At 35.9% G+C, this 16,817-nt stretch overlaps 1 pseudogene; it reads right to left on the bottom strand.

Annotated features, from left to right (window-relative positions):
* Positions 1 to 10,160: 10,160 nt before the first annotated feature.
* LOC112807416 (SWI/SNF-related matrix-associated actin-dependent regulator of chromatin subfamily E member 1 pseudogene) lies at positions 10,161 to 11,465 on the bottom strand (annotated as a pseudogene).
* Positions 11,466 to 16,817: the final 5,352 nt, after the last annotated feature.

Below are 16,817 nucleotides of genomic sequence, written 5' to 3'. Positions count from 1 at the left end.
CTTCAACCCCCTGTTCCCCAAAATACACAAACACACTTCATCTACCTAATATATTTGTATATTAAATTCAGCTAGATCAGTATTCAATGTGTACATTAATATGGCTATGTCAACATTAGTCACATCCAAAACATGTAAGGCATTGTACTATAATGGCTTTTCCTTTGCTCCACATTTTTTTTACCTCAAGATAGTAATTTTCTTGTTTTTTACATTTATTTTCCATCTATTTATTATCAATTCTCCATTTATATTTTCTCAGTGTTCTAAAATTCCTTTCAGGGACACCTGGGTGGCTCAGTCAGTTAAGCAACCAACTTGTGGTTTTGGCCCACAACATTATCTCAAGGTCGTGAGATGGAGCCCCCACATCAGGTTCTATGCTCAGCATGGAGTCTGCTTGAGATTCTCTCCCTCTGCCCTCCTGCTCATTGTCTCTCTCTCTCAAATAAATAAATAACCCTTAAAAAAAGAATGCTTTCTCAAAATATACTTATAATAAATAGATGATAGATAGATAAAATTCCTTTCAAAATTATCAAACTCATTCTCTTCAATCAATTCCATGTTTTTTGATGAAATCTCCAATGGAGCTTCCTGACTTGCTTCAATCTAGCCAGGTTTCTCCAGAGGCAGGCTGATCCAATTTCACTTTGGGCTGGGTATATAAATCATGTTACCTCTCTTTAGTGTTGTGTTCTAGCTCCTGAAAAGCTTGAGTCTCCCCATCTGGATTATTGCAAATTTTTATGAGGAATATTCATTTGCTTCCTGAATAAAGTGTATAGGAGGTAAATTTCTTGAGTTCTTGCATGTCTACAAATGATCTACATTCTATCTCATGTTTGATTGACTTTATAAAAAGTGACTGGGTAAAGCATTTTAATTAGAAATGAGTTTGTTTTAAAATTTTGAAAGCATTTTAATTGATTTCTGGATTCTGGTTTTGCTGTTGAGAATTTTAAGCTTCTCTTTTTCTTGAACATTTCACTTTCCCTTTTCAGAAAATTTAGGTAGTTCTTTCTCCAGTGTTTTGAAATTTTATAAATAAATGCCTTGTTTTAGGTCTATATTAATCCATTTTGTAAGACACTGAAATGGGGCTTATCCACTTGGAAATTCTTCTTCCTCTGTAGTCTTTCTTTCGCTGATTTTTTTTCCTCTTTGTTTAGTTCTCTGAATTTTATTTTGGACACTTTCCTCAACTCAGTAACCACTGGCTATTCATTCACATTTAAGCTTGAATAGGCTCCTTTTATGCCTATGAACTAATATTCTAACAGGACCTGACTGGTCCATTTCATTTAGAAACTCTCAATAGCACTGTTTTTTTTTTAAAGATTCACCAGGCTCCCAAATGGAGATTTCTCCAATCTTCTGTTTTAGGAGGAAGGTGAAGAGAGGGATGTATTTGACTGTCAGCCTTTAGTATCCTAGGAAGGGAATAGACTTGTAGGCTTTTAATATTTATTATTAACATCTTATTTAAACATATGCTTACATCACACTAAGCTCAAAAAGGACTAGGTCTTGCATTAAGAGAGCCAGGCAAAGATTGCATTGTGAGAGACCAAAGCTTGGAGTGGGTCATTCTTACCCAGCTTAATTGAAGATTTTAAAAGTTTATATATGCCAATGATAGTTCTTCAGAAAAGCTGATATCCAGATATGAGGAAGATCACATATATCAGTTATTCTGAAATCAGAGGTATTTAAGATTAATATTACAAAGTCATTAATTTAGACAACATAGGAAAATGCCAATTCATTAGAAGATCAAGAATAAAGTCAGGATTTAATGCAGATGAAATGGGGACATGGGGTCTGGTTTTGGACAAGTGGTGTAAACATTAATGTGCTAGCCAGTCCTCCATCAAGTTCAACCACTAGAAGGACAGACAGTAAATTCCCAGAGATTTTCTGACTCCCCTATATGGCTTCTATATCAAGAACTGATCTTCAGTGCCGAACTAATGAAAGGACATTTCAGGTTAATCATGCAATTATATGAAGTGCATTTTTGGCCATTATCTATACACAACATTTTTTTGATTCTAAAACACATTCAGTTATAAAAGACACTATTGATTTAATAATAGTTTTTACATAAAACCAACTTCTACCACATTAAAGGTAGATACTGATTGAAAGACATATTTCAATTTCAGAAACTAAATAAGAAAACTTAGACATCTTATCCTTGAGAAACACAGAACAAAGCTTCTACTTCACTGTACATGCAATTCAAGCAAATCTTCAAATAGAAAGAGCAAATATGATTTCATCTCCATAAATAGTACTGTAAACATTGCCTCTAAGAAAAGAAAGGGCACTGTCAAGTCCTCTTCATACAGTTGGCCTGTTACAGTAAAAAGTACAAGGTCTTTAGCTTGCCTAAGAACTAAAAACAACTACAGAAGTAATTTGAAGACTTTGTTCTGAGAAATACAAATGTTATTTTATTTTCTCTAAATTGGAAAATATGTAAATATATTTGCCTGGTGATGATCTTAAATATCATTGAATTTTTCTCCAATTATCTCTATAATTACTTGGAAGTTTGACATTTCAAACATGGCACTGAATGCAGAAACTTGACAAAGACTTGTCCTGCCTGGTAGAGTCTTAGGCAAGGTCAGCCTTAGGCAGTAATCAACAATATCAGGGTCATTGAGTGGGTAGGGTGGCAGATATCATTTTCACAGCTTTAAAACATCACACATAGAGCTGGATATAAATACGTACCTTGGATTTGAGAATTTATCCCCAGGAAGCACTCTGGATAAAGAGGTGGAAGAAAATGTCTGGATATTATTGTTTTCATCACCATTCTTGGGTTTGTCTCTTCCATTACAGAGTAATTACTATGGCAGCCATAGCCCGATTTTTTTTAAATTTTTTATTGTTATGTTAATCACCATACATTACATCATTAGTTTTTGATGTAGTGTTCCATGATTCATTGTTTGTGCATAACACCCAGTGCTCCATAGCCCCATTTTTAATGATTATTTGAGAAATGCAAAAGCTTTAGCCATTTGCCAAATCATATTCTATTATGGAATAAAACTAGATTTAAAAAAATCAATTCTATTTCTTTAATTAAGACATTTATATGGGGCATTTTGTTTTGTTTTATCTTGATTTTTCTGAAAAAAAAAGAGACCATGTAAACCTAGGAGACATGTAAAATATTTTCTGTTTTTATGCTCCATGCTTTAGGAACCCTATCCATTAATTACACAGTAGACTGATAAGAGAAAATGGAATAGCTGTACCCGATCAGCATGACTTGCTTGGGTATGTTGTTCATTCTCTGGCTTTCATTGTTCAAGTCCAGAGTCGGTCATTTGTTAGCAATTCATACATATCTTCAAAGGCAATGCTGAACAAGAAAGAAGTAATATCACTGTCTGTATCTCATTGCAATTATGTTTCTTATATACAGCCCATCCACAGGGTATAGTAATCACAAGATAACATGGCATTTCATAACCAACTATATCTATTTTTGCATAAATCCATTATATATTTTTTCATTACAAGAATTAAATATGCAAACAGTTCATTTCTTGCAGAAACCAGTGCAACTGCTTTTCCTATCCACTCAGTGCTAGACTAGAAGTTATTTCAAGATCAGACAGATGCTGGAATAGAGAATATAGAGTTCATAGCATCAGCCCCCATAGCATCTGGTACCTTCAAGAGTGTTTTTTACACATTACTATATTTTTTTCCTACTATATTTTTTTCTCATCATTTATTTTTTAACTCACCCCCTCATTCCTTTCACCCTCATCCTTTTTGATATATTTTTCTTTAATTCAAATATGCATCATTTATTCATTCACTCAACAGCTATTTATTTCATACTTACTCTGTACAAGACTTTGCTTTAGATGTTGTAGATAACACATAAAATTCCTGCCCTCTATACTCTACATTCTGGTGGGAAAACACAGATAATTAAAAAAAATAAGTTATAAGTATAATTACAATGAGGGAGGGAGAAATGTGTGGGGCTTAACTGTTTCTCTCCTCTCTCCCTGGGTTGGTGCCAAAATGTTGTGTAGAGCTATGTGCAAATGAGGTTTCAACATTTTCCTTCTCAGACAACTAGTTAGAGGGAACTCTTGGGGCCTCCAGTGTGGGTCAGATATAAATATTAGAGATATTAGCCACCCGTTCTTGCACCTGTATTTGTGACTTCAGGATATACAGGGGCTTCATCTCCCAAAGGCCCTAGGTACTTGATGATGGAGCTGTTTGGGAATGCTCAACTTTAGGGATTAGTGGGGCAAATACAAAATGTCCATGTTACATATTGAACTGTGTCCCCTAATCAAGGCTTCAGTCTCTAATAGAGGCAATAACAATAATAACAACAACAAAAGAAAAACAAAAACAACTGAGCAAAGAGTATGACATTATTTCACTTTTTTAGAGGCCATTGCTATGACTCTGCAACAATACTCTATACAGCACCCAGATCTGCCACAAATACTGTGACTGCCATTGAGTCAGTTGTATCTTAAAAGATAAGAAGCAGAGAAGCTACCCACACACATAAATAGCCTCCCCCATTATCAACATACCCCACCAGAGTGGTAAACTTGTTACAATTGAGGAATTTACATTGACACATCATTATCATCCAAAGTCCACACTTTACATTAGGGTTTACTCTTGGTGATGTACATTCTACAAGTTTGGACAAATGTATAATGACATGTATCTACCATCATAGTAACACTGGAGTATTTTCCTGCCCTTAAAATTCTCTGTGCTTAACCTATCCATCCCTCCCCCAACTGCTGGAAATCACTGATTTTCTTTACTGTCTCCATAGTTTTGTCTTTTTCAGGATGCTATATAGTTGGAATCATACGGTATATAGCTTTTTTAGATTGGCTTTTTTCCTTAGTAATATGCACTTAAGGTTCCTCCATGTCTTTTCATGGTTTAATAGCTCATTTCTTTTTAGCACTGAGTGATATCCCATTGTCTGGATGTTTCACAATTTACTTATTAATTCACCTACTGAAGGACACCTTGGTTGTTTCCAAGTTTGAGTAATTATAAATAAAACTGCAGGATTTTGTGGAGATATAAGTTCTCTACTTCTTTGGGTAAATATCAAGGAACACAATTGCTGGATTAAAATGATAAGGGTTTCTTTAGTTTTTAAAGAAACTGCCAGGGCCACCTGTGTGGCTCAGTTGGTTAAGTGTCAGCCTTCAGCTTGGGTCCTGATCCCAGAGTCCTGGGATCGAGCTCCACATTGGGCTCCTTGCTTGGCGGGGTGGGGGTGGGGTCTTCTCCTTCTCCCTCTCCCTCTCTGCCTGCTGCTTCCCCTGCTTATGCTCTCTCTCTCTGTCAAATAAATAAATAAAATCTTTAAAAAAAATAAAGGAACTGCCAACCTGCCATCTAAAATGTTTGTAACAGTTTGGATTCCCACTATTAATATGAGAGTTACTGTTGCTTCACATCCATGTGATCATTTGGTGTGATCAGTGTTCTGAATTTTGGGCCATTCTAATAGGTGTGTAATGGTATCTCGTTGTTTTCATTTGCAATTCTCTGATGACATTTAATGTGGAGCATCTTTTCATATGCTTAATTTCCACCTGTATATCTTCTCTGGTGAAGTGCCAGTTAAAATCTTTGGCCTATTTATTAATCAGGTTGTTTCCTTATTGTTGATTTTTTCCCTTATATTTTTAATCTTCTTTCTGTTGCATTGTGCTATGAGTTTAGAGAAACTTGGGCCAGGCTATAAGTCACACATTTTTCAAGGAGTCAAGTGGGAACCCAAGATATGTAAAGAATTATCTTCCCTACTAGGTAACCTGGGTCTTAGTATAAGAAACACCATTAACATAGATTTTATGAAGACAATGGCTCTATTATTTTAGAATCATATTATACAATCAGAGCTAAAGGCACTTTTTAAAATGATTTACTCCAACTACTCAGGAAGCAAGTATTCCCTTTTCACCAATTCTAACTCACAGTCATCTTGTCTCTGCTTGACTGTCTCCAAATATGGAAAACATACAGCCTCTAGAAATAGTCTAGACTATTTTTTGTAAGGCAATTCTACTTGTGAGGAATCTTTCCCTAATGTCGATCCCAGATCTCTCTCTGTTTTAAGCTAGATTCAGAAATAGACCTCGAGATGGAGATTTGTGTGCAGATTCATGGCAAATGCCCCCTAAACCAACACTCTGGGAAAGTAAAGGAAGTAGGATTGGTGGAGGGGGCAGTTTAACTGTGGTGATATGGGTTCAGTTGATCCCTTGTGGAGGTTTGGGGTTGGCCCTTTTAAGTTGCCCTGCCTTGAGTAGAGGAAGATAGAAGGGTTCAACTCCCCATGATCTGCCAGACATTGGATTTGAGCTATCTGTGGGGAGGAGACATGACCTTGAATGAATAGACTCTCTTTAGCTGAGGACAGTTATCAAAGAGCCACCATCACTCCAATAACTGGAGTGTGACCTCAATTCTGAACAGGGTATCTAAGCTAACATCAATTACTACCTATAACTTTTTCCCATTTTTCCTTGTCTGCCTTTCAGAGCCAATGAAGTTCAACTTTTCTTCCACATAGACCAAGAATATGAGAGTACACATTTTTACCACTCATAAGTCTCTTAACTTTTTCTTTTATGATGGTTGTAATTATAAAATTGAATATTTGTTCCTAGAATTGAGTGAATAACATGGATATGTTCTCACTGCCTACCATACAGTGAGATGACTATTATCCATATACTCCTGATATCTTAATGTATCCTAAAATGACATTATTTTTTTGAAACTTTCACTACATGACTGACTAAAACTAGCAATAATGAATATTCATAAGTTTCCCCCCATTATTTCTATTTTGCTTTATTCCCTTGCTCTGTTCTTCTAACAGATAGTTTTATTGTACTCAAGGGCAGAAACTCATTATTTCAAAGAAACTCCAACTGGCCTAATATCAAAATGTAAAAATTTTCTGAAGATTTTGTCTTATTCTCTACTCATAGCACCTAGCCTAGAACATAGTAGATGCTCAATTGATATTTTTTGCCTGAATACAGGAAGTTTAATTCTTAATTGACATGTAAATTTCCTTAGTTAAACCCAAACTCAGATAAAGACACTGAGAGTTCTTATTCATGTGAAATGTGGCCTTTCTATTGTTACTCACATGCTTTATATCAGAGAGTTGATGAAATATATTGAAGACAAAGGAGCCAGACGGTCTCATGATTCTGGCCTTACTTGTTTCAGTTCCCTTGAACTTTCTTGTGTGTAAGAAAGCAGCTTTGTTAACAGACTCCCTTGTGATTTTGAGGAGTGATGAGAAAATTCCAAACCAACTCTTCACTTTTAATTTAATTATATTGATGGAACCTTACACTGAGAGTAACACTAGCTATCAATCAACTTTACCTACTTCTGTGCTCTGGAAAAACTCATCTCGGCTCCTTTTCCCCCCCTCTTTTATCACTGTCTTCCTTTTTGTGATTAAGCTAAGATAAACCATCTTTCCAAAGAGAAGTCAGTATTCAGTTCAAATTCATTTTTGGTGGCCAAAGCAAATGGATGTATTTTCCTCATGATGTAGCTCACCATTCACTAAGTTTCCATTTGTATTGTTTTCCTCACAATTGGAACATATTTATGATCAATACCCTGTTTATGAGGAATTATTACTTCTTAGCCAAGGGGCATCACATAGGAAATTTCAAAAAAAAAAAGGAATAAAAAATAGTTTGTATCAGGTCAAGTTAATGGAACAGCCAATTCCTCATCCTCTACTTCAGCCTGAATATCTGTTTTAATTACAGCACAATATTTAGTTATTGATGAAAACGCACATATAATTATAATCCCATATAATTCAGAATTATTATAGTGTGATGCCAGGAGATGGTAGGAAAGCAGAAATTACCTTTCAGGTAGTAACCTTGTGTTTTATAAATTACATGTAGTCAAAGTAATTACCTGATGTTCCTTGTAAATTAAAGCTACATTTTCTATAGCACTAAAAAAGTGCAAGAAAGTCACATTTTTCCAGTAACCTGTTGCTTTGTGAATATTAAATTTGATAGAATGCAAACTTTTTTTCAACATGAAAAGCAGGGGTACCTGGATGGCTTAGTCAGTTAAGCCTCTGCCTTTGGCTCAGGTCATGATCTCAGGGTCCTAGGATGGAGCCCCATATCCATTGTGCTCCCTGCTCAGTGGGGAGCCTGCTTCTCCCTCTCCCTCTGCCTGCCACTCCCCCTACTTGTGTGCTCCCACACTCACTCTCTCTGTCAAATAAATAAAAAGGAAAAAAGAAAAGCAAGGTTCTAAGTGTGTATGTATATAGTATATGTTTATATATAGTTTATATGTAAGAGTTTATTTACATCTATGTGTTAGGAATTGTTATCCTTATTTGATAAATGAAGGAATGGAGACAGTGAAGTCAAATAAATTGTCTAAGTTCACAGAGCTAACAAAAGTATTGTCTAGACTTGAGCCCAGGCAGTCTCATGCCAAGTCTATGACCTAAACAACGTATCTTACTGCTTCTCTGATGAAGGAATTATTTGCACATTACAGATTAATGCAAATTTCCCCTTGGCTCTTTTTTTCTTATTATTAAAATAAATGTTTTTATTTTTTTAATGAATTTCATTATTAACCTTTACTTTCCTATACAATATCACAATCTTTGAAATTGTCAGTCAATGTTTAACTTAACACTGTTATCTCTCAGGATTCCACTGTGGGCTGATAAATGAAATGACACTTTACTTTGAAGATTCTAGTGGATGAACATGTTCAAAGTCTCTAGGTATAATCAGGAGTCCAATATTTGTCATTACTTTTGTGACTTTGATGTATCACTTGATAAGTTTAGATTTTAGAATTTCAGGCCTTAAAATAAGACAGGTCAATTAAGTATAAAACTTTTACTTCTGAATCACTGAAATGTATTACTGTGCCTTTATCACAAACTGCATCATAATTATCATTGGTATCATTTACTGAGCACATCCTACATGATTTGCAAACATTATCTCATTTAATCCTCACAAACCTGGGAGTAGGTGTTAGTTTCAGTTGAGAAGAATGACTTTCAGAAAGGTGAAAGTAACTTTCCCCAAATCCCACTAATCACCAATCCCCATTCAGTGGAAAGGTGATGGTAGAGCCTGGTTGGAATTCTAGTTTATCTGATTCTGAAATTCACATAACTCTCCACAACAGGATGGCGCATTAAATGATTGAGGCAAATAAAATGATAAACAAACTCTCTTGACAGCTGGATCAGTGTTTCTATCAGTCAGGGTCCAGTAAGAATATAGAAATCACACTAGTCATATAAACAGAACTGAAGATGAAGAATTATTAACCTCATATAAAGTTGTTGCTTATGTAACTTTTTAGTTACATAAAAAGTTACATAAGAGAAATGTAAGCTATCACGGAGGTAGCAACTGCAGAAGTAACAATCACTCCTATGGTCATGGGAACAAAGGGAGGGAACAAAAGAAGATATTGGAATTATTAAAATGTAGAAAGGGGACCCCATACAGCTGAAATGCAGAAGTCCAAAGAGAAGGCATTGCTTGGCTGGTTCTGGCTTGCACAGAGTGGGGAACAATGAAGCTGGTTTGAGAATGTTGGAGAAACTGCAAAGTGGATTTAGCTATGGGAAGGACCTGCTGTTGCTGCAGTGAGTGAAGAAGCACAGTTGACATAGGACTTCCACCGGGATGACACAAAAACCAGGAAACAGACAAGAAGAAGCAAATCCCCGCTCCCTTGTCCAGCCCGACAGTCCTGATTATTAGTAGAGCCTTACCTAGAGTGAACAAGTAATGCAGAAGTATGGATTGAAGAGCCCCAGCTCCAACCTCAGAAAGGAGAAAATAGGTGAGTTTGGAGCAGAAATATAATAGTTTAATAACTGGCACCATGTTAATATTAATTATGGCTATCATCTGCACTCCCAGGTCTATGGTACTTTAGGATCCACCCTTCATACATCCATGTATCTGTGGGAGAAACTTTGTGCTTATATTTGAGAGATCTGGGATTTTTTTTAACTCAAAAAACTTTTTTTTCATTTAAAAAAGTATTTAGAAGACATAAAACAAGGCAACATTTTATTCTTTCTTCTCGTCTTCCAGTGTGGGGTCTGTGGGCAGCTCCTTCACAGTGGCACTGTTGCTCTCTGAGCCGGTGTTACTGTCACGGTCCCCTCCTCAGCCATACTGTCCACCCCCTCCTGGCCGCTCTCCTTGTCCTCAGGAGTAGACGTGCCTTCTTCACCATTCTGTTGGCTTTCTGTCGCTTCTTCAAGGTGTGTCTCCTCTGTCTCCATCGGGATGCTCTCGTCGTCCTTCTCCTCGCTCTTACTAACAGCTTGCTCTTCCTCAGGAACCATGCTGCTCTGACTGCGTTCAGCTTGCTCTGCGGCTTCTTTCTCTCTTTCCTCCTGCCTTTTTCGAGCCTGTTCCTCTGCCTGTGCAATTTCAGCGGCAATTTTTCCCATATCCACTTCTACTTTCAAACCGCACAGCCTTTTAAGTTCATTGTTGAATGAATCTGTGCTTTCTAGGAATTTCCTCTTCTTTTCCTGGTGTCGCTCCTCTATTTGAAGAAGTTCAGCTTCTAGTTTTCGCTGATGAACCATTAAGGACTGGACATGTCGTTTGAGGACCTGCATTCTAGCTTTGTGACAACTGAACGGATGTCTGGCACCACACTCTCACTAAGGATTTCACTGAGGAGGTGGTGGTTTCTCTGGAAATGGGCAGTGGCTGTATGCTTCATTGAGAAGCCATCATAATCGTCTGGATCTTCAGCAGGCTGAATGCTCATGTACGGTTCTCCTTTCTCCATGCGAGACTGTCTCTGTCGACTTTCTTCCTCTAAAGCAGCTTCTGCACGACTTTTTGCATTTATGTAAGCAAGGTATGCGGGGGAATTATGATAGGCCTTCATAGATTCATTGTACTCTTATCTTTTCTGCTTCGTATTCGTTTAAATATTCTTGTTTTTCTTCCATCAGTGAGATCTCGCCACATACCACCAATAATCTTGCCAATCTCCCACAATTTTAGGTCAGAGTTGGAAGCTTTTACTTGGTCCCAGACCTTTCTGCTGTACCTCATGTAGGGCATCAGCGGCTTATCTGGTGGCTTTGGGGGTTTTGGAATCGTAATACCAGAGGATGCCGTGACACGGCTGTTGGTGCCCGGGTTCCCTCCCAGCCTGTAGTTGTTGTAGGCGAGATGACTGTATGGATTGTATCCTGCAAACCCTGGTGTGCTGGACATTTGTGTTGCAGGAGCTGGGGTGGGAGGTGGGGCATAAGATGGTCTTTTTGACATTTTGGAAGATTAAGTTCTCAGTTCCTTAAGAATGAATCTGAGACACCGCTGGCAGAAAAAGCGCCCGCAGCTCTGGCCTCGTCTCCCTTTGCCCGCGCACGCCCCGCCCCTCCCTGGGATTTTTTTTTTAACTAAACTTTTCTTCTTTACTTCTTTTTCAATCTCTACTTTTTATCCATCTAGTACCTTAAATGCATCCTTTCCCATCTTGATCTTCTACCACCTGGAATGCCAAATTATGATTTATAAGAAGGAATGGAAAACAGAATAAACAAAGATTCAAAAAGAGGAAAAGGAGAAGAAATGTGAAAAAAATATTCTCTTACCTAGTAAGTTCAGACTTTCTGATTCCACAAAACAAGTTGTGTATTTGAGGTAAAATGTTAAGTGACTTTTATTTTAACATTCTTAATGGAAGATAGAGAGAAAAACATGTCACATGTATCCAGGGGCTACCTTCAATACTTTTCCCCAAAACATTAAGTAGGCAGTAAAATAAATTATTTGTATTGCCACAATTGTATTGGTTTCATAAATATTTTATTATTAAACTCCATTTTCTCATATAATATCCTTGTTGCTAAAATTATTTTTGCCTTTAACAATAGTACTTGACAGGTATACAATGTAGGATAAATAATCAGTATGAAATCTTATGTTCTTTTATGAGAACTCAGCCAATGCCAAGGCATATAGATCAAATTTGTGTCATTCCCTTTCACTGATGTTGGAATATAGTTCTGAAAGCAAATATAATCAATACCTATTTATTATGTTCCTACCATGTGTCAGGGTCTAAGCACTGGGAATTAAAATTAGAATAAAGTAAATAGCATCTAGATATGGAAGAGATTAAAGGAATTATGGGAAATATTATGTACAACTATATGCCAATAGATTTTAATATCAATATAAAATGGGAATGGAAATATTTAGGAAAGTATAAATTATGAATGATTCAAGAGGAATAAAAAAAGCTAAACCATTGTTCATCATAAAATGATGAATATTTGTCAAAAAGTGAAACTCAAAATAGGTGGCAGGCCCAAAAATTTTAACAAACATGTTCTAGCTCACTTTTAAGTTTACAGAACTTGGTTAAATTAGAAGGTATAATTTCATTTGGCTGGAAAACAGGAGAGAAATACTCAAAGTCATCTCAAATTAACACGTAAACACAGCATACATCTATTTTTTATTTCAACTACTGGAAGGGAAACCATAGTTCCTGCTCTTTGTCCTTCAATATGGAGAGAATATTCATTAGTTTAACATGTCTGCTGTGTCAATTCACTTACCTTTAAAAGGATTACATTTTCTGTTGAGTGAGTTTATTTAGGCTAAGGAAATAGGCATGATTAGACCCCACATATACCCTTTGTCTTTCTTTGAAATTGGTTTGCCCCTAAAGAGTATCTATCTGATGTGTTATTTGCAATAAGCTAACTAGCATATTTGCTGTGCCTTATAGCACTCATGGTTTCCCAGCACCATCAATGACTGCCTAGGTAAGTCTAATTCTGGGACATAGATTTGGGAAATTCATTATTTTGTAGTATACTGTAATATATTATCAGTAACATATTTACTGATAATAAAGCTGGCACTCTAACTTTATCAGCTTAATGTGTTTTCTCCATTAGTGATGATACTTATGGAGCTTCATCAATACCCAACACTTCCTAACACCTTTTACTTTGAAGCCGAAAAGTTTATTTTAACAGTTTTCTGGAAGAATAACTATACCAATTAAATATCAACTAAATTTGAGAAAAATAAAATTGAAAGGAGAATATGGGTGCCTTTCTCTATCAGATATTAAAATATAAAGTTCTTATAAATAAAATGTGTTACTACCAAATGATCTGACCTGTCACATCAGGTGGTATATCAAGTGATCATAAGTAGTATGGGACTCTTGAAAAACATCAGGTGGAGGATGTACATGGACAGTTCATATGTGCAATTTTCTTTTGCATTTTTTTAATCATTCTTTATGCTACATTATAAAAGTATAAATTCTGAAGTCCACTTTTAAGTATCATAAAATGAATCCAGGATATTAAAAGACTGTGCTTTATGTTGCCAGAAGTATCCTCTTTGTTTGCTCACTCTATCACTCAATACCATTTTATCTGTTGTAATAGTAGGTCCACATTCTTAGGACCTGAATGTTTGAATTTCACTTTCCTTTAATGCTGTTTACATATGCATATATCATTTACTTAGGCCCCAATACATTGGGGACTACTTGTGTGTCACATGGATTGGGGCATGCTATGCTTATAGGGTCTTCACCTTGAAAAGTTACAAGTGTAGTTGCTCTTTGAGTCCTGAAATCCTCTTCAACGAATAAGATTTGAGCACAAACCTATGTAATTGACAGGGTTCAAGCAAATTTACTCAGGACAAGGATGTATTTCAGAATAGAGAATGCTTTACAATGAATCACAGATATGACTAAATTGGAATGCCCAATTGAAATAGGACAATAAAATAGAAAACATACCCGTAGGTTATTCAGTTTTTAAGAGCAGGTTATAGTATTATGTTTTCTCCACCTCATCTTTGGAATTAGGGTTGATGAGAATAGCACTAAAATGTGACTATTGAAATCCTGTAATTTCATTAAACTTTGGCTCTCAATCCTAAAATTATATGTGGCCTTTGGAAAAACCAAAGAAATCCTGAAGGTTTTAACATATATTCTAACATGTTACAACACTGAAGTTATATATTTAATGAAATATTTATAGATTTATGGTTTCATGCAAAATCAGCCAAAGAATAACAAAATAAAATCTGTACAATTCAATGGATCTGTCATAACAAATTAACCAAAAGATAAAAATCAGGTGAATGACATGAGTAAATTTACTAATGCAATATAAGTCAGGCAGATGACTATAAAATATTGTTTCACAGAATTGATCTGTAGAAATGTGTGCTGTTTTTGTTGGAGTGTTTATTCCCCCCAAACACATATATTAATGGCAGGAAGAAAAAAATATTAAGAAAAATGCACTTCAATATAATGTTAACTCACTAAATATCTTGACTTCATGAAAAAATCTTATTTCTCTCTTAAACTTCTTAGTTTACTCAGGCTTCTATAACAAAATGCCATAAGGCAGGCAACTTGAACAATAGAAGTTTATTTCTCACAGTTGGGAAGCCCAACATCAAGGAGGAGTCCAAAATCAAGGTGCTGGCAGATTCAGCTTTGGGGAAAGCTCTTTCTGGCTTGCAGGTGGTTATCTTCTTGCTGTGTCCTTACATGTCTAAGAAAGGCTCTACCCTTATGACTAATTGCCTCCCAAAGACCCTACCTCCAAATACTATCACATTGGAGGTTGGAGTTTCAATACATAAAGTTTGAGGGGACACAGTTTGGTCCATTGCACCCTCAGTTAACTTACTGTAAAGACATTACATTATAATTTACGTGAAATCATGTGGAAGTAAAAAGAAATGTAAATTAAGTATTCATATTGTATGCTAGAATAAATACTAACAAATGAAAATTAAATAAATAATGTTATTTTGATTTATTATGAGTCTGGGTATTTTAACTCAAATATTATATCTGTCCATATTTAACAGACTAATAAGGGAATTTTTCCTGACTAAATATCTCAAAATGCATTCTTAAATTAAAAAAAAAATGTGAGTCTCCTACAGATTGCTTTTTAAGTCATTTATTCCGAGTCAAACAGGTCTTTTATTTCTACTCCATGAACACGTTAGTTATTTCAAGCCATACTTGGAAAACATGATTATTGTAAGTATTCCATAACATATTATATAGACCTGTAACACAACAGCTCTCCCTTAATTTTTCTATGTATTTCTAAATATATCCCTTTCCCATCCCTTACCCTTTTGTGTTATAACATCTATTATTTAATTCTGTATAATACAGTTACTATTTTCTTCTCTGCCTCTTACCAAGCCAGAAATCTAGATATTTCCCAGGAAAAAATCTTCTTGGGAAAAGCTGGAAAGAAACTGTCAAGTCCAGAGTAGCTACTCTGGGGAAATTCCTCACATCATGATGGTGTGTCTTTATCCACACATGAAGCCTCCATTTTCTGTCCTTTGTCAGCAGCCTGATAGAGAATATCACTGTGGCAGAGGCAGCTAGTTGCCTTCCCAATACCTATTCTCTGCTTCTTCATCAGTCAAAGAATCCAATTTTCTTCTAGGTGAAGAAGGACAAGGATTTTTTTTTTCATTTTACTTTACCTCCTAATCCAATGTGGGTCATTTCTTTTGTAAAATACAGTTGAAATGTTGCACAACTTTCAAATTTCTATCAAATTTCTGATTACTTGCTCTCACCTTATCTATTTATCTTTTCATAAAAGAGAAGCCAACATTTTGTATACCAGCATTCATCCCAGGATCACACTTTAAGTAGTACTGTACCATATGATTCTATTTCCTAACCTCTTACAGCTAGCTATAGTCAATGAAACATAAGGGAAGTTATAAGGTGGGACCTCAAAGAAAGTTCCTGAAGACTGGTATAGACTAATTTCATGTGTTCTTCTTGCTTTCCCTGTTCCCACTTCCTGTCTGCAATATAGGTATAATGGCCAGAGTTTCAATGTACCATTGCACCACACAAAAGTAGGAGAAGCCTGAAATTCTGAAAACACTGTAAAGCCCCCATGTGTATTTTGACTCTTAGACACTGTATTCCTTAAGATATTTCTAACTTCCTCCTGTTTAAGCCTCTGTGGTTTCTAACATCTGTCTTATCTGTGAAATACTACCTCTACTTGATGCTGACACATACAAGAAAATGCATTTTAACAATCTGGAAGGTAGATAAAATGAGTCTAGAAATTCCACTTGAACAAAACAGAAAATTAAGAGCAGTTCAATGAAGCTCCAAGCCCAGATTAAATGGCCTGAGGGTATTCATCAAACTGATTAATTAATCAACAAGTCAGAACAGTAAGGAGTGTTGACTACTAACACATTGCTCATTTGGGCTAAGTAACTGGAAGCAGAACTATTTGCCTTAGATTAAATAATTGAATGTTAACACTATAACTGAAGAGATAAGAATTATAGAAAGCCACACACATTCCAGGAGAATAGCAAACAGAAAATCCATCCAGATAGCATATCTTTCTCTGTCCCATAATCCCCAAATAGGGTACAAAAACACAAAAAAGGTAAATAACTAGGACAACTCAAACGTAAAGATTAAGAGATAGCCTTGAATCACCAAACATTTGAAGCAAACCATGTACTTGAAAGAAAGGTACCCAAAAGAGTCCACCCCAAAACTGCTAGAATTCATACAGGAATTCAGTAAAGTGGCAGGGTATAAAATCAATGCACAGAAATCAGTGGCATTCCTATCCACCAACAACAAGACAGAAGAAAGAGAAATTAAGGCATCAATCCCATTTA

The sequence above is a fragment of the Callorhinus ursinus genome, unplaced genomic scaffold, assembly GCF_003265705.2.
Source record: "Callorhinus ursinus isolate GAN/ISIS: 27379988/994484 unplaced genomic scaffold, GSC_fseal_2.0 scaffold31, whole genome shotgun sequence".
Classification (NCBI taxonomy): domain Eukaryota; kingdom Metazoa; phylum Chordata; class Mammalia; order Carnivora; family Otariidae; genus Callorhinus; species Callorhinus ursinus.
This window is presented reverse-complemented; position numbering and strand designations above follow the sequence as displayed.